The sequence below is a fragment of the Carcharhinus amblyrhynchos genome, unplaced genomic scaffold, assembly GCF_965287045.1.
Source record: "Carcharhinus amblyrhynchos unplaced genomic scaffold, sCarAmb.v2.hapA scaffold_502, whole genome shotgun sequence".
NCBI lineage: Eukaryota > Metazoa > Chordata > Chondrichthyes > Carcharhiniformes > Carcharhinidae > Carcharhinus > Carcharhinus amblyrhynchos.
The window spans coordinates 93,585-108,014 of NW_027650242.1; the positions used below are offsets into that span (position 1 = coordinate 93,585).

The 14,430-nt window shown below is 48.5% G+C and overlaps 1 pseudogene; it reads right to left on the bottom strand.

The window, feature by feature from the left end:
* Positions 1–11,675: 11,675 nt before the first annotated feature.
* On the bottom strand, positions 11,676–14,226 carry LOC145339498 (UDP-glucuronosyltransferase 2A2-like; annotated as a pseudogene).
* Positions 14,227–14,430: the final 204 nt, after the last annotated feature.

Below are 14,430 nucleotides of genomic sequence, written 5' to 3' on the forward strand. Positions count from 1 at the left end.
TTTGGGGGTTGGGGTGTTGGGGGCTGTGGAGGGGTGTGTTGGGGGTGGAGTGTGTGTGGGGTTCAGAGGTGTGGGGGTGGAGGGGATGTGGGCGGGTGAGGAGGTGGAGGAGTGTGTGGGAGGGGTGTGGGGGTGGGTGTGTGTGTGGGGCTGTCTGGGGTGGGGGGGTGTGCTGGGGGCTGTGCAGGGGTGGGGGTGTTTGGGGATCGGGGGTGTGTGAGGTTGGGGGGGTTATGGGGTATGTGGAGTGGGGGGGGTGTGAGAGTGGCGGGTTGGGGGGGTGTGTGGGGGTGGGGGGGTGTGAGAGTGGCGGGTTGGGGGGGTGTGTGGGGGTGGGGGGGTGTGAGAGTGGCGGGTTGGGGGGGTGTGTGGGGGTGGGGGGGTGTGAGAGTGGCAGGTTGGGGGGGTGTGCGGGGGTGGGGGGATGTGGGAGGTTGGGGGGTTATGGGGTTGGGGGGGTATAGGGGTGGAGGGGGTGAGGTGGTGTGTGGGGGTGGGGGGGTGTGTGGGAGTGGGGGGTTAGGGGGTGTGCTGAGGTGGGGGGTGTGTGGGAGTGGGGGGTTGGGGGTGTGTGGGGGTGGGGGGGGTGTGGGAGTGGGGGGTTAGGGGGTGTGCGGAGGTGGGGGGTGTGTGGGAGTGGGGGGTTGGGGGTGTGTGGGGGTGGGGGGGGTGTGGGAGTGGGGGGTTAGGGGGTGTGCGGAGGTGGGGGGTGTGTGGGAGTGGGGGGTTGGGGGTGAGCGGAGGTGGGGGGGTGTGGGAGTGGGGGGTTGGGGGTGTGTGGAGGTGGGGGGTGTGTGGGAGTGGGGGGTTAGGGGGTGTGTGGAGGTGGGGGGTGTGTGGGAGTGGGGGGTTGGGGGTGTGTGGGGGTGGGGGATTGGGAAGCAACAGAAACAGAAAGAAACAGCTGAAACACACAGAGTGTGAACTCTCCCAGAGACAGGTTAAAATCCAACAGGTTTATTTGTCACACGAGCTTTCGGAGCACTGCCCCTTCATCAGGTGAGTGCAGGTGAAATACACACAGAGAGAGGGTAAGGAACAGACAGAAACCTTTAACGCAGAGAGAGACTGTCTGGGACAGAGAGAGAAAGAGAGACAGAGGGAGACTGTCTGGGACAGAGAGAAAGAGACAGAGAGAGGGAGAGGGAGACTGTCTGGGACAGAGAGAGAGAGAGAGACAGAGAGAGGGAGAGGGAGACTGTCTGGGACAGAGAGAGAGAGAGACAGAGAGAGGGAGAGGGAGACTGTCTGGGACAGAGAGAGAGAGACAGAGGGAGAACGAGGCTGTCTGGGACAGAGAGAGAGAGAGACAGAGGGAGAGCGAGGCTGTCTGGGACAGAGAGAGAGAGACAGAGAGAGGGAGACTGTCTGGGACAGAGACAGAGACAGAGAGAGGGAGACTGTCTGGGACAGAGAGAGAGAGACAGAGAGAGGGAGACTGTCTGGGACAGAGACAGAGACAGAGAGAGGGAGACTGTCTGGGACAGAGACAGAGACAGAGAGAGGGAGACTGTCTGGGACAGAGAGAGAGAGACAGAGAGAGGGAGACTGTCTGGGGCAGAGAGAGAGAGACAGAGAGAGGGAGACTGTCTGGGACAGAGACAGAGACAGAGAGAGGGAGACTGTCTGGGACAGAGAGAGAGAGACAGAGAGAGGGAGACTGTCTGGGACAGAGAGACAGAGACAGAGAGAGGGAGACTGTCTGGGACAGAGAGACAGAGACAGAGAGAGGGAGACTGTCTGGGACAGAGACAGAGACAGAGAGAGGGAGACTGTCTGGGACAGAGAGAGAGAGACAGAGAGAGGGAGACTGTCTGGGACAGAGAGACAGAGACAGAGAGAGGGAGACTGTCTGGGACAGAGAGACAGAGACAGAGAGAGGGAGACTGTCTGGGACAGAGAGACAGAGACAGAGAGAGGGAGACTGTCTGGGACAGAGACAGAGACAGAGAGAGGGAGACTGTCTGGGACAGAGAAAGAGAGGCTGAAACTGGGATGTAGACAGGGCGGGAATATGTAACGCCAGGAGTTGGAGGTAAGGATCCTGCTTATTTTGGGGTCCTGTGTTTGGTTGGGGAGGGGGTTTCTGGGCTCGGATGGGTACAGGGACAGAGTTCTGGAGGGTGAGGCCAGTGCTGTCGACAGGGGCAGTCTGGGGAGTGAACTGGAGGTTCTGGACTGCGGGAGGAACAGTCACCGCGAGATAATGATTGGAAAATGGAACCAGCACAGAGTGAGGCCATTCAGCCCATTCCGGCAGCTCTCCTCCAACAACCCTGTAAACTTTCACTATTTTATCCAATTCCCTTCTGAACTTTCTTTTTGAATCTGCTTCCATCGTCCAATCAGACAGCAGCTTCCAGATCACAACTTCCTGTGTAATAAATTCATGAGCCCATTATCCTTTCCTGACTCACTTTAACTCTGTGCCCCCCCCCCCCTGCTTATCCACCTCCTGTCCCTGGGATCAAACACCCCCACCCTATCCCGATCAACACCCTTTAAACTGGAAAATCTACCCCCCCCCCCCGTAAGGAGGACAATCCCAGCTCCTCTAATCCCCAATTAATGGAAGTTCTTCCTCTCGGCTCCCATTCCAGTAAATCCCCTCTCAAAAACAACAAAACCCTGAGAAAAAATTGAACAGCTGTGGTGGGAGATTAACCAGAGTTTTATAAAGTTTTAGAATAAATTCCTCACATTATTTATAAAGCGAAAGAACAAAAATGTTTTTTTTAAAACGGTCTTCTCAACCTGTGCTCCTGAGGCAAAAGATGTAAATACAACCCGTGTGTCTGATTCCCTACCTGTCCTGGGAGTGTTTGATGGGGGGGACAGTGTAGAGGGAGCTTTACTCTGTATCTAACCCCGTGCTGTACCTATCCTGGGAGTGTTTGATGGGGGACAGGGTAGAGGGAGCTTTACTCTGTATCTAACCCTGTGCTGTATCTGTCCTGGGAGTGTTTGATGGGGGACAGGGTAGAGGGAGCTTTACTCTGTATCTAACCCCGTGCTGTACCTGTCCTGGGAGTGTTTGATGGGGGACAGTGTAGAGGGAGCTTTACTCTGTATCTAACCCCGTGCTGTACCTGTCCTGGGAGTTAAAACTTCACAATTTGATGAGCACAATAGTTGAAAGAAGACAAAAAACTGACAGGATGTTAATTGTTACTGAGTCGATGGTGTGCTTCCTCCTTATTTGTGGGAAATGTATTTATGGGAGATTTTCCGTGTCTGGATGGGAGTGTAGATTTCAGAGACAATAATTGTACTGTAACACATTGAGTGTGATGTTGAGGTATTTGAAAGTGTTGGTGTGTACGGTAGGAGGCTGGTCCTTTTATAACTCAGCAGATATGAATCTTATATTTATTTATAGCATCAAGTGCGTTAAATAAAATTAAAACATTTTTCAATAACTCCCATGGAGTTTGTAATAAATGTTCTGTTCCCTGATTCCGGATTAAGTAATATTTGCACCTTTGGATCAGAGAGTTCCCAGCATGTGTGTCACAGCTAAACAATAAGGAAATATTGAGACAAACCAGCGACTTTCTCTGAACTCGCCCGACAGCGGACTGGAATTTTACCGCCTCACCTCGTCAGGTCCCACCCGAGGGGAATGGAGAATGTCATTCTGCGAGTCTCGCCCGCCCTGACTGTGGGGAGGGTGGGAGGTGCCAGTGAAACCCCAGCCCAGAGGAATAACACCTCTGAAAAACGCGTTAAGCTGCTCCCGAATTAGTCTGAGAAGTTTACAATGAAAGCATTATCACAGTGTGTGTGTCCAATACAACAGCCGGAACTTTCCGGGTGTTCCGGTTGGTGGGATTTTCCGGTACAGCACACCCTGACCGCCGATTTCCCGGTGGTGCGGGAGTACCACAAACCCGGAAACCCTACTCCCTCCCTCCCCACACACACACACACCCTGTACCATTCGCAGGCGTTTGGAAAGAGAATGAAGAAATCCTGGATTAAACAGCTCCTACAGCGGTTCCATTTCTTATGGAATCTCACTGTTCCTTCCCAAGAACTTCCCAGGAAAGAATGAGATTACAAATCACAAAGGCTGCCAAAAGGGATCTCAAAATCAACACATTCCTTTCTAATTATATTGGGAAGAATGTGGTCGGAGTGATGTGATCCCATTGGAAATGGAGAAAGGTGACGTTATCGATGGAAGGAAACGGCAGATAAGGTGCACAATGTGTGTCAGTGTTCAGTGTAGGGCAGTGGGATAGACAGACAAATTCTTATTAAATCAGGACCAGGGAGTCACAAACATTAACATCTCGGTAATGAAGAAAGCAACCTGCACAAAGGAATCAGAGTTTAAAAGAATAATGCAGATTCCTGAATATAATCTTCACAAACTATTCCTTTCGATGGATTTGGAATGTGATATTAAGCTGAGGTTCTGCCCTCTCTCGGGTATCCACAGTATACCCGACAGCGAGAGTTGGGTTTTTTAAAGTTTATTTATTAGTCATAAGTCAAGCTTACATTAACACTGCAATGAAGTTACTGTGAAATTCCCCTAGTCGCCACTGTTCAGGTCACCTAACCAGCACGTCTTTCAGAGTGTGGGAGGAAACCGGAGCACCCGGAGGAAACCCACGCAGACACGAGGAGAATGTGCAAACTCCACATAGACAGTGACCCAAACCCGGGTCCCTGGTGCTGAGAAACAGAAGTGCTGACCCACTGTGCCACCCATAACCTTACACAAATCTTTGCTCATTATTTATCCCTCAGTCAATATCAGGAATTTTCACACTGCTGTTTGTGGGAAATTGCCATTTACAAACAGTCCACCAGGCGCGCCCCAGTGATGGAGGAAGTGGGAATGTTCCGAAGATCCCAAGAGCAGGGATCCCACACCGGCGATGTGAAGGCCGCCCAGTGTATCTCCGGCTCTGGGATCATCTCTCCGAGACCGGGCAAACCCGGCAGGAAAGGCCACACGTTGAGGATTTCTGCTGTTGGTCAGGCAATGTCCAACAGGACTTGGAGCTGAAAAATCAAAGCACGATTAGTGAGAGAGACAGAGAGGGAGAGAGGGCAGGGGAAAGTTAAAAATGTAATTCCCAGGATACAAAACAGGAACCAACAAAATCCAAGAAGACAAGAACAAGCCTATAATCAGAGAGTGAGCTGCAAGGATCAGACCCAAAGTGTGGGTGGCACAGTGGTTAGCACTGCATTGGGGACACAGGTTCAATTCCCAGCTTGGATCACTGTCTGTGTGGAGTTTGCACATTCTCCCCATGTCTACGTGGGTTTCCTCCAGGCGCTCCAGTTTCCTCTCGCAGTCCAAAAGATGTGTGAGTTAGGAGGTTTAGCCATGGTAAATTCTCCCTCAGTGTACCCGGAGTGTGGTGACTAGGGGATTTTCACAGTAACTTCATTGCAGTGTTAATGTAAGCCTTACTTGTGACTAATAAATAAACTTTAAACAACCATGTGTTCTTAGTTCGGATCAGATGTGTGGGATTCCTCCCACAGTCCAAGAATGTACAGATTGGGTGCAATGGCCCTGAGTGTTTGTTTAATTATTATTATCATAGATCACTTACATTAACACTGCAATGAAGTTACTGTGAAATTCCCCTAGTCGCCCACACTCCGACACCTGTTTGGGTTACACTGAGGGAGAATTTGATGTGGTCAATGTGCCTAATCAGCACATCTTTCAGAATGTGGGAGGAAACCAGAGCACCCAGAGGAAACCCATGCAGACATGGGGAGAATGTGCAGACTCCTGGGATGAGTAGATAAGTGCAATTAGTGAGGTAAATATGTGGAGTAATGGGGATAGGGTCTGGGTGGGATTGTGGTCGGTGCAGACTCAATGGGCCGAATGGTCTCCTTCTGCACTGTGGGATTCAATGATTTCTTCAGATAGAATTGTAACAGTGAACTCATTTTAAATATTGTGACAGGGCAGGGGATAGAACAGGCTAGAGGGGCAGAACAGGCTCGAGAGGCAGAACGGGCTCGAGGGGCAGAACGGGCTCGAGGGGCAGAACGGCTCAAGGGGCAGAATGGGCTCGAGGGGCAGAGCGGGCTCGAGGGGCAGGAAGCGGGGCATGGGGCAGGGTGAGCCCAAGGGCAGGGGGGCCGCCCCCTGTTCCTAATCCATATGTTCCTAAATTGGATCTCAATGGAAGATACTATCAAACCAAACTTGCAAAAGAATCACCAAAACTTACAGGTTTTTTAATTCTCACATGGGATGTGGGTGTCAGTGAGTGGGTATTTATTGCCCATCCCTAATTGCCCTTGGACTGAGTGACTTGCTCAGCTATTCCAGAGGGAATTTAAGAGTCAACCCCATTGCTGTGAGTCTGGAGTCACATGTAGGCCAGACTGGGTCAGGACAGCAGATTTCCTTCCCTAAAGGACATTAGTGAACCAGATGGATCTTTCTGTCAATCAACAATGGTTTCAGGATCAAAATTATATTTTTAATTTGATTTTTTTCAAACCTTGAATATCCGCCATGACATTTCCATCTACAGCCTCACTGAAAACGAACTCAAAACACATCCACCTGTATGTCTACCTCATCTTAAACACACACCAGTTCAGGGTTTAGGAATATAAGAAGGATATTGCGCAAGGATATTTTGGCCCTGGAGGGAGTGCAGAGGAGGTTTACTAGGCTGATACCGGAGTTGAGGGGATTGAGCTATGAGGAGAGGCTGAATAAACTAGGCTTGTACTCGTTAGAGTTTAGAAGAATGAGGGGAGATCTCATTGAGACGTATAAGATGATGAATGGGATGGATAGGATAGAGGTGGAGAGACTCTTCCCGCTCAAAAAAGACAGTAGGACTAGGGGGCACAGCCTCAAGATAAAGGGGAGGCAGTTTAGAACGGAGTTGAGGAGGAACTTCTTCACTCAAAGGGTGGTGAATCTCTGGAATTCTCTGCCCGTTGAAGTGGTGGAGGCTGCCTCGCTAAATATTTTTAAGAAGCGGGTTGATGGGTTCTTGATAAGAGAGGGGATTAAGGGTTATGGGGAGAGGGCGGGAAAGTGGAACTGAGCCACAACAGATCAGCCATGATCTTATTGAATGGCGGGGCAGGCTCGAAGGGCCAGATGGCCTACTCCTGCTCCTATTTCTTATGTTCTTATGTTCTTATGTTCTTAAGAAGTAGGAACAGGAGGAGGCCACTTAGTCCCCAATTTACTTTCCACCTGCCCACCTTGGGGTCAATCACAAAGGGGTATAGTTTCAGGGTGTTGTGGGTTTTTTTTGATGTTCAGCCTTCTTCATTAGTACAACTTTGTTCTTTGCTGACTTTGAGTAGCCAGACCTAGTCACAGAACTTTTCAAACTGCAGTTTATTATGCGAGCCGTGTAGTTAGGATCTTGGAATACCAGCTAGTGGCCAGCCAGAGTACAGAATTCAGGAACACACAACAGATATAAGAACATAAGAAATAGGAGCAGGAGTAGGCCATCTAGCCCTTTGAGCCTGCCCCGCCATTCAATAAGATCATGGCTGATCTGTTGTGGCTCAGTTCCACTTTCCCGCCCTCTCCCCATAACCCTTAATCCCCTCTCTTATCAAGAACCCATCAACCCGCTTCTTAAAAATATTTAGCGAGGCAGCCTCCACCACTTCAACGGGCAGAGAATTCCAGAGATTCACCTTTGAGTGAAGAAGTTCTTCCTCAACTCCATTCTAAACCGCCCCCCCTTTATCTTGAGGCTGTGCCCCCTAGTCCTGCTATCCTTTCTGAGCGGGAAGAGTCTCTCCACCTCTATCCTATCCATCCCATTCATCATCTTATATGTCTCAATGAGATCTCCCCTCTTTCTTCTAAACTCTAACGAGTACAAGCCTAATTTATTCAGCCTTTCCTCATAGCTCAACCCCCTCAACTCCGGCATCAGCCTAGTAAACCTCCTCTGCACTCCCTCCAAGGCCAAAATATCCTTGCGTAAATACGGCGCCCAAAACTGCACACAGTACTCCAGCTGCGGCCTTACCAATGCCCTATACAGCCGCAGCAAGACCTCCCTACTTTTATATTCAATCCCCCTCGCTATGAAGGCCAGCATCCCATTCGCCTTCCTGACCACCTGCTGCACCTGCAAGCTGAGTTTTTGCGACTCATGCACAAGGACCCCGAGGTCCCTCTGCACCGTCGCCTGCTGCAGTTTTTCGCCACGTAAGTAATAGTCCTTCCTACCATTATTCCTACCAAAGTGGACCACCTCACACTTGCCAACATTAAATTCCATTTGCCATTTCCTGGCCCATTCGCCCAGCCTATCTAGATCCTTCTGTAGACTCTCCCCACCCTCCGCACAATTTGCCGTTCCACCAATCTTGGTGTCATCAGCAAATTTCGACACCCTACACTCGGTTCCCTCCTCCAGATCATCTATATAAATGGTAAATGGCTGAGGCCCCAGCACCGACCCCTGGGGCACTCCACTAGTCACCATCTGCCAATCCGAATAGCACCCATTGACCCCCACTCTCTGCCTCCTATTTGACAATCAGTCCTCTATCCACGCTAACACCCTACCCCCAACTCCATGTCCCCTGACCTTCTGCAATAACCTCTTGTGAGGTACCTTGTCAAACGCCTTCTGAAAATCAAGAAATACCACATCCACCGGCTCTCCTCTATCCACCACCCTAGACACATCCTCATAGAACTCCAGTAAATTTGTCAGACACGACTTCCCTTAACGAAACCGTGCTGCGTCTGCTCTATCAAGCAGTTCCCCTCAAGATGCCTCGCTATTTCCTCCTTGATGACAGATTCTAACATTTTACCTACAACAGACGTTAAACTAACCGGTATACTTTCAGATTTGATTATAAATGGTTAACATATACCAATCAAGGTACAGGAATTATCTCTATCCACTCACAACTATTGATTAAGATTACATCATGCATAAGATATAAATATTGAACACTGATCATCATCATTGTATGCATGCTTAACTATCATAGCCAATCAGCATGAAGGTTTAATCATGTTAGCTGACCTAATTTATTATAGTTATAGATTGTCTTTAACATGCTAGCTTGGGTCTTGGTTTGTAAATATTGATAGGGTGACCCATCGCGTGTATGCCCCTCATTGGACACGAGGTGGACCGACTTAAAACCTGTGAATGAAAAGAGAAAAACATTATTATTGTACCATACCCATTTACATTACCAGGGACGCCCCAATGCTAATGACCCTTATTTAAAAATCTCCTATATCCACCCATCTCCAACTCAGTCATGTGCCTGTCTAAGTTACTCTTAAATGACTCTAGCGTGTTTGCCTCCACCACCTTATTTGGCAGAGCATTCCATACCCCCACTACCCTCTGTGTGAAAAACCTCCCTCTAATATCTGTGTTGTACCTCTCCCCCCCCTCACCTTAAGTCCATGGCCCCTTGTCCTATGTGTCTCTATCAGAGGAAATAGCTTACCTCTGTTTACTCTATCTATACCCTTCATAATCTTATATACCTCTATTAGATCCCCCCTCAGTCGCCGTCTTTCAAGGGAGAAGAGCCCCAATTTCTTCAATCTTTCCTCATAAACCACATCCACAGGTTCCCCATTGTCCACTGTGCGTGTAATGTTCTCAAAGAATTCCACCAAATTAGTCAAACATGACCTTCCCTTCATGAATCCATGCTGTGTCTTACCAATGGGACAATTTATATCCAGGTGTCTCGCTATTTCTTCGTTGATGATCGATTCAAGCATTTTCCCCACTACAGAAGTTAATCTAACCGGCCTATAGTTACTCACCTTTTGTCTATCTCCGTTTTTAAACAGTGGTATCACATTTGTTGTTTTCCAGTCTGCAGGAACCACCCCAAAGTCCAGCAAATTTTGGTAAATTACCACTTTGTGCATTTGCTATTTCTCCTGCCATCTCTTTTATTACCCTGGGATGCATTCCATCAGGACCAGGAGACTTGTCTACCTTTAGCCCCATTAACTTGCCCAACGCTACCTCTTTTGTGATAATGATAGTTTCTAGGTCCTTACCTGCCATAACCTTCCTGTCATCAATTTTTGGCATGTTATTTGTGTTTTCCACTGTGAAGACCGACACAAAATACCTGTTCAATACCTCGGCCATTTCCTCATTTCCAGTTATTACATCCCCCTCTCATCCTCCAAAGGACCAATGTTTACTTTAGCCACTCTTTTTCGTTTTATATATTTGTAGAAATTTGTAAATGAAGCCATAGAGGTGAGAAACCGGGGATCAAATTGGATCGCCAGAATTAGTGTGTCTAAGACCAGATCCCATTCAGACCAAGTGGACACGGGGAGATGGATCATTTGTTAACATCTGGACCACTTGAAATGTACAGAGACACTCCAGCAGTCAGTGTTACCAACAAGAAATGTTTTTGAACCTTAAGCATCTGATTAACCTGAGAGAGACAACTGATGTCTCTGTGGAAGCAAGGTGTAATGAAATGGCTGTGCCAGAAGAGGGAGGCATTTTTGCAGCTCCTGTTAATGTCGATCCTGAGGAAGGATCTCAGATTACAGAATTCCACCATTCGACAAGAAACAGCAAAACCCCTCAAAGACTCGATTTATAATTGTCCGACTTGTTTATATACTCATGGGGTGGTACAGTGGTTAGCATTGCTGCCTCATGGTGCCAGGAACTTGGGTCCAATTCCTGCCTTGGGTCACTGTCTGCGTGCAGTCTGCACATTCTCCCCGTGTCTGCGTGGGTTTCCTCCAGGTGCTCTGGTTTCCTCTCACAGTCTGAAAGACGTGCTGGTTAGGGTGCAGTGGCTGTGCTAAATTCTCCCTCAGTGTAACCTGAACAGGTGCCGTAGTGTGGCGCCCAGGGGACTTTCACAGTAACTTCATTGCAGTGTTAGTGTAAGCCTTACTTGTGACTAATAAACAAAAAAAACTTTGTAATAGAACAGAGAACATTACAGCACAGTACAGGCCCTTTGGCCCTCGATGTTGCGCCGACCAGTGGAACCAATCTAATGACCCTCTAGCCTAAACTATTCCAATGTTATCCATGTGCCTATCCACTGACCGTTTGAACACCCTTAAAGTTGGCGAGTCCACAACTGCTGCAGGCAGGGCATTCCACGACCTTACTACCCTCTGAGTAAAGATGTTTGGTTAATGTTTAATTAGAACTGAGTGTGAATCCATTATTGAGGAGTGTATGAAGGAGTTAAAGGGGGCGGGATGTGGTGATTGTCTTTTAAAGGTAACACAGCACAGAGTAAGGGTCATGTGGTCACATCATCACTGCCAAGCTCTTGGAAAGACACAGTGAGATTCATTAAGATGTAAAACTGCTGAAAATGCTGTTAAAATATGGGCTGGGATTGTACAGTCTGTCCAGCTTGTGGGATGTTAACTCACACCAGAGTAAATGATAGTTTAACTGTCTGGCTGTATCCACTGGGAGGTGGGACACTCTGTGGAATGACTGTAAACTCCTGGCCATGGATCTCTTCATTCTCTGTCCAGACTCACTGTTCTGATGGATTGTTTTTGATAGCCTTCACTGGATACAAAGACATTTTCAATATTCTATACTCAGATCCACTCGGAAACTAATAATACATCATCACAGTGAAGTGAACAAAGTTATTACAGGTCAAAGAATCGAACACCAACTACAAATAATCCAACCCTACAGAAGTTTTTCTTTTTTCTTCCGTATAAACTTATAAAGTTTCTTCAATATTAGAGCCACCAGCATCATACTGGCTCGTGACACCACCAGGAGAAACATGATCACATCTACACAGTAATAGGTGTACCGGGGAAGTCTGTAAAACTCGGAGATGCACTGAGCCTTTGTGCTGCACCGTGTATTCAATCCAAACAGTGGCTCTGTCCATCGGGGTCTCTGGCTGGACGCGGTGGAGAGCAGAGAGTCGCTGCATGTTTTGCCGATATTTTGGGTTCTCTGTGACCTCATTAAGAGTTCCTAATAAATCTGATGTCTGCCTAGTTGCGACAATAACCACTTTCGCCGCTCCCCTGGTTTCGAGTCGAAGTAAGTTGTCAAATTGGTCATAAAACAAAGGCAAGCCAACTATTGGCACCCGATGGTAAACGGCCTCGTACACTCCATTGGTACCACCGTGGGAAACAAAGGCCTGGGTCTTGGGGTGCCCGAGTAGATCATTCTGAGAGATCCATCTCACTATGAGTGTGTTATTTCCTATATTGGGAGGAACAGGTCCATTGTGTTTCCAGATGACTTTCTGGGGGATCTGGGCAAAGAGTTAACTCGAGTCCCCGTGTTCTCCTGAGGTTTGGACAAACTCCTGGAAGGGAGCAGAGAGTGGCTGGGCCGGGTTACACTGGAACCACCCGATGTACACAAAATTGGGCATGATGGGTCTCAGAAACTCAAATGTAAAGTCCACTCTCATCAGCCACACATCTGCCTTTAAAAGGATGGCGTGGATGTCTGTGTCTCTGCCCAGGTACTGATGGCACAGCTGATGGTACAGAGGGTAAATCAGAAACTCAGAAATACTGGACTGAAGAAGATTTTGCAGAACGTTTTGAGTTCTTTGCTGGAAGTTCATTCTATCGGTTAATTGTGATCCCAGTCCTGGAACACAGGAGAGCGGAGACAGAGCTGCAAGTAAATGAGCTTCTCCACCAGGAACCCATCGAACATTGTAGACTAACAGAACATTTAAATAGTAAGCAAGCATTGGACCAGCACACAAACCCGTGTCTGCAAGGATCAAGTCATATTTGGCATCTGCAAGTTGTTTTAACAACTCTTTGTTTTCAAAAAGTATCTTGATAAATTGCTGAGTCCAAGAGTGGCCATCGGTCAAAAACAAAGTCAGTTCGATCTGGACCTGGATAAATGATCACAAGGTGGGGCGTTTCTCGGAGGCTGCCAATGAGTTCTGGATCAAACTCTGAATGGCACCTGGGCCTTCAATCGCTCCTGTGTTTCCGTGTAGGTCAACCACTACAGACTGATAGAAATCGAGGTTCTCTTTGATGTACCAGGATGTTGAAGAATGCAGTACAGTAATATCATGTCCGTGTAGGCTCAGCTCTTCAAACAGAACCCAGTGGCTTCCATTGACTGGTACAACCAGTATGTTAGCCCCTGGAACAGGGGGACAGTGAGGTTGTAGGTAAAATGTTAGAATCCGTCATCAAGGAGGAAATAGCGAGGCATCTTGAGGGGAATTGCTTGATAGAGCAGACGCAGCACGGTTTCGTTAAGGGGAAGTCGTGTCTGACGAATTTATTGGAGTTCTATGAGGATGTGTCTAGGGCAGTGGATAGAGGAGAGCCGGTGGATGTGGTCTTTCTTGATTTTCAGAAGGCGTTTGACAAGGTACCTCACAAGAGGTTATTACAGAAGGTAAGGGGGCATGGAGTTGGGGGTAGGGTGTTAGCGTGGATAGAGGATTGGCTGTCAAATAGGAGGCAGAGAGTGGGGGTCAATGGGTGCTGTTCGGATTGGCAGTTGGTGATTAGTGGAGTGCCCCAGGGGTCGGTGCTGGGGACTCAGCTATTTACCATTTATATAGATGATCTGGAGGAGGGAACCGAGTGTATGGTGTCAAAATTTGCTGATGACACCGAGATTGGTGGAACGGCAAATTGTGCGGAGGGTGGGGAGAGTCTACAGAAGGATCTAGATAGGCTGGGCAAATGGGCCAGGAACTGGCAAATGGAATTTAATGTTGGCAAGTGCGAGGTGGTCCACTTTGGTAGGAAGAATGGTAGGAAGGACTATTACTTACGTGGAGAAAAACTGCAGCAGGCGACGGTGCAGAGGGACCTCGGGGTCCTTGTGCATGAGTCGCAAAAACCCAGCTTGCAGGTGCAGCAGGTGGTCAGGAAGGCGAATGGGATGCTGGCCTTCATAGCGAGGGGGATTGAATAGAAAAGTAGGGAGGTCTTGTTGCAGCTGTATAGGGCATTGGTGAGGCCGCAGCTGGAGTACTGTGTGCAGTTTTGGTCGCCGCACTTACGCAAGGATATTTTGGCCTTGGAGGGAGTGCAGAGGAGGTTTACAAGGCTGATGCCGGAGTTGAGGGGGTTGAGCTATGAGGAGAGGCTGAATAAACTAGGCTTGTACTCGTTAGAGTTTAGAAGAATGAGGGGAGATCTCATTGAGACATATAAGATGATGAATGGGATGGATAGGATAGAGGTGGAGAGACTCTTCCCGCTCAGAAAGGACAGTAGGACTAGAGCGCACAGCCTCAAGATAAAGGGGGGGCGGTTTAGAACGGAGTTGAGGAGGAACTTCTTCACTCAAAGGGTGGTGAATCTCTGGAATTCTCTGCCCGTTGAAGTGGTGGAGGCTGCCTCGCTAAATATTTTTAAGACGCGGGTTGATGGGTTTTTGATAAGAGAGGGGATTAAGGGTTATGGGGAGAGGGCGGGAATGT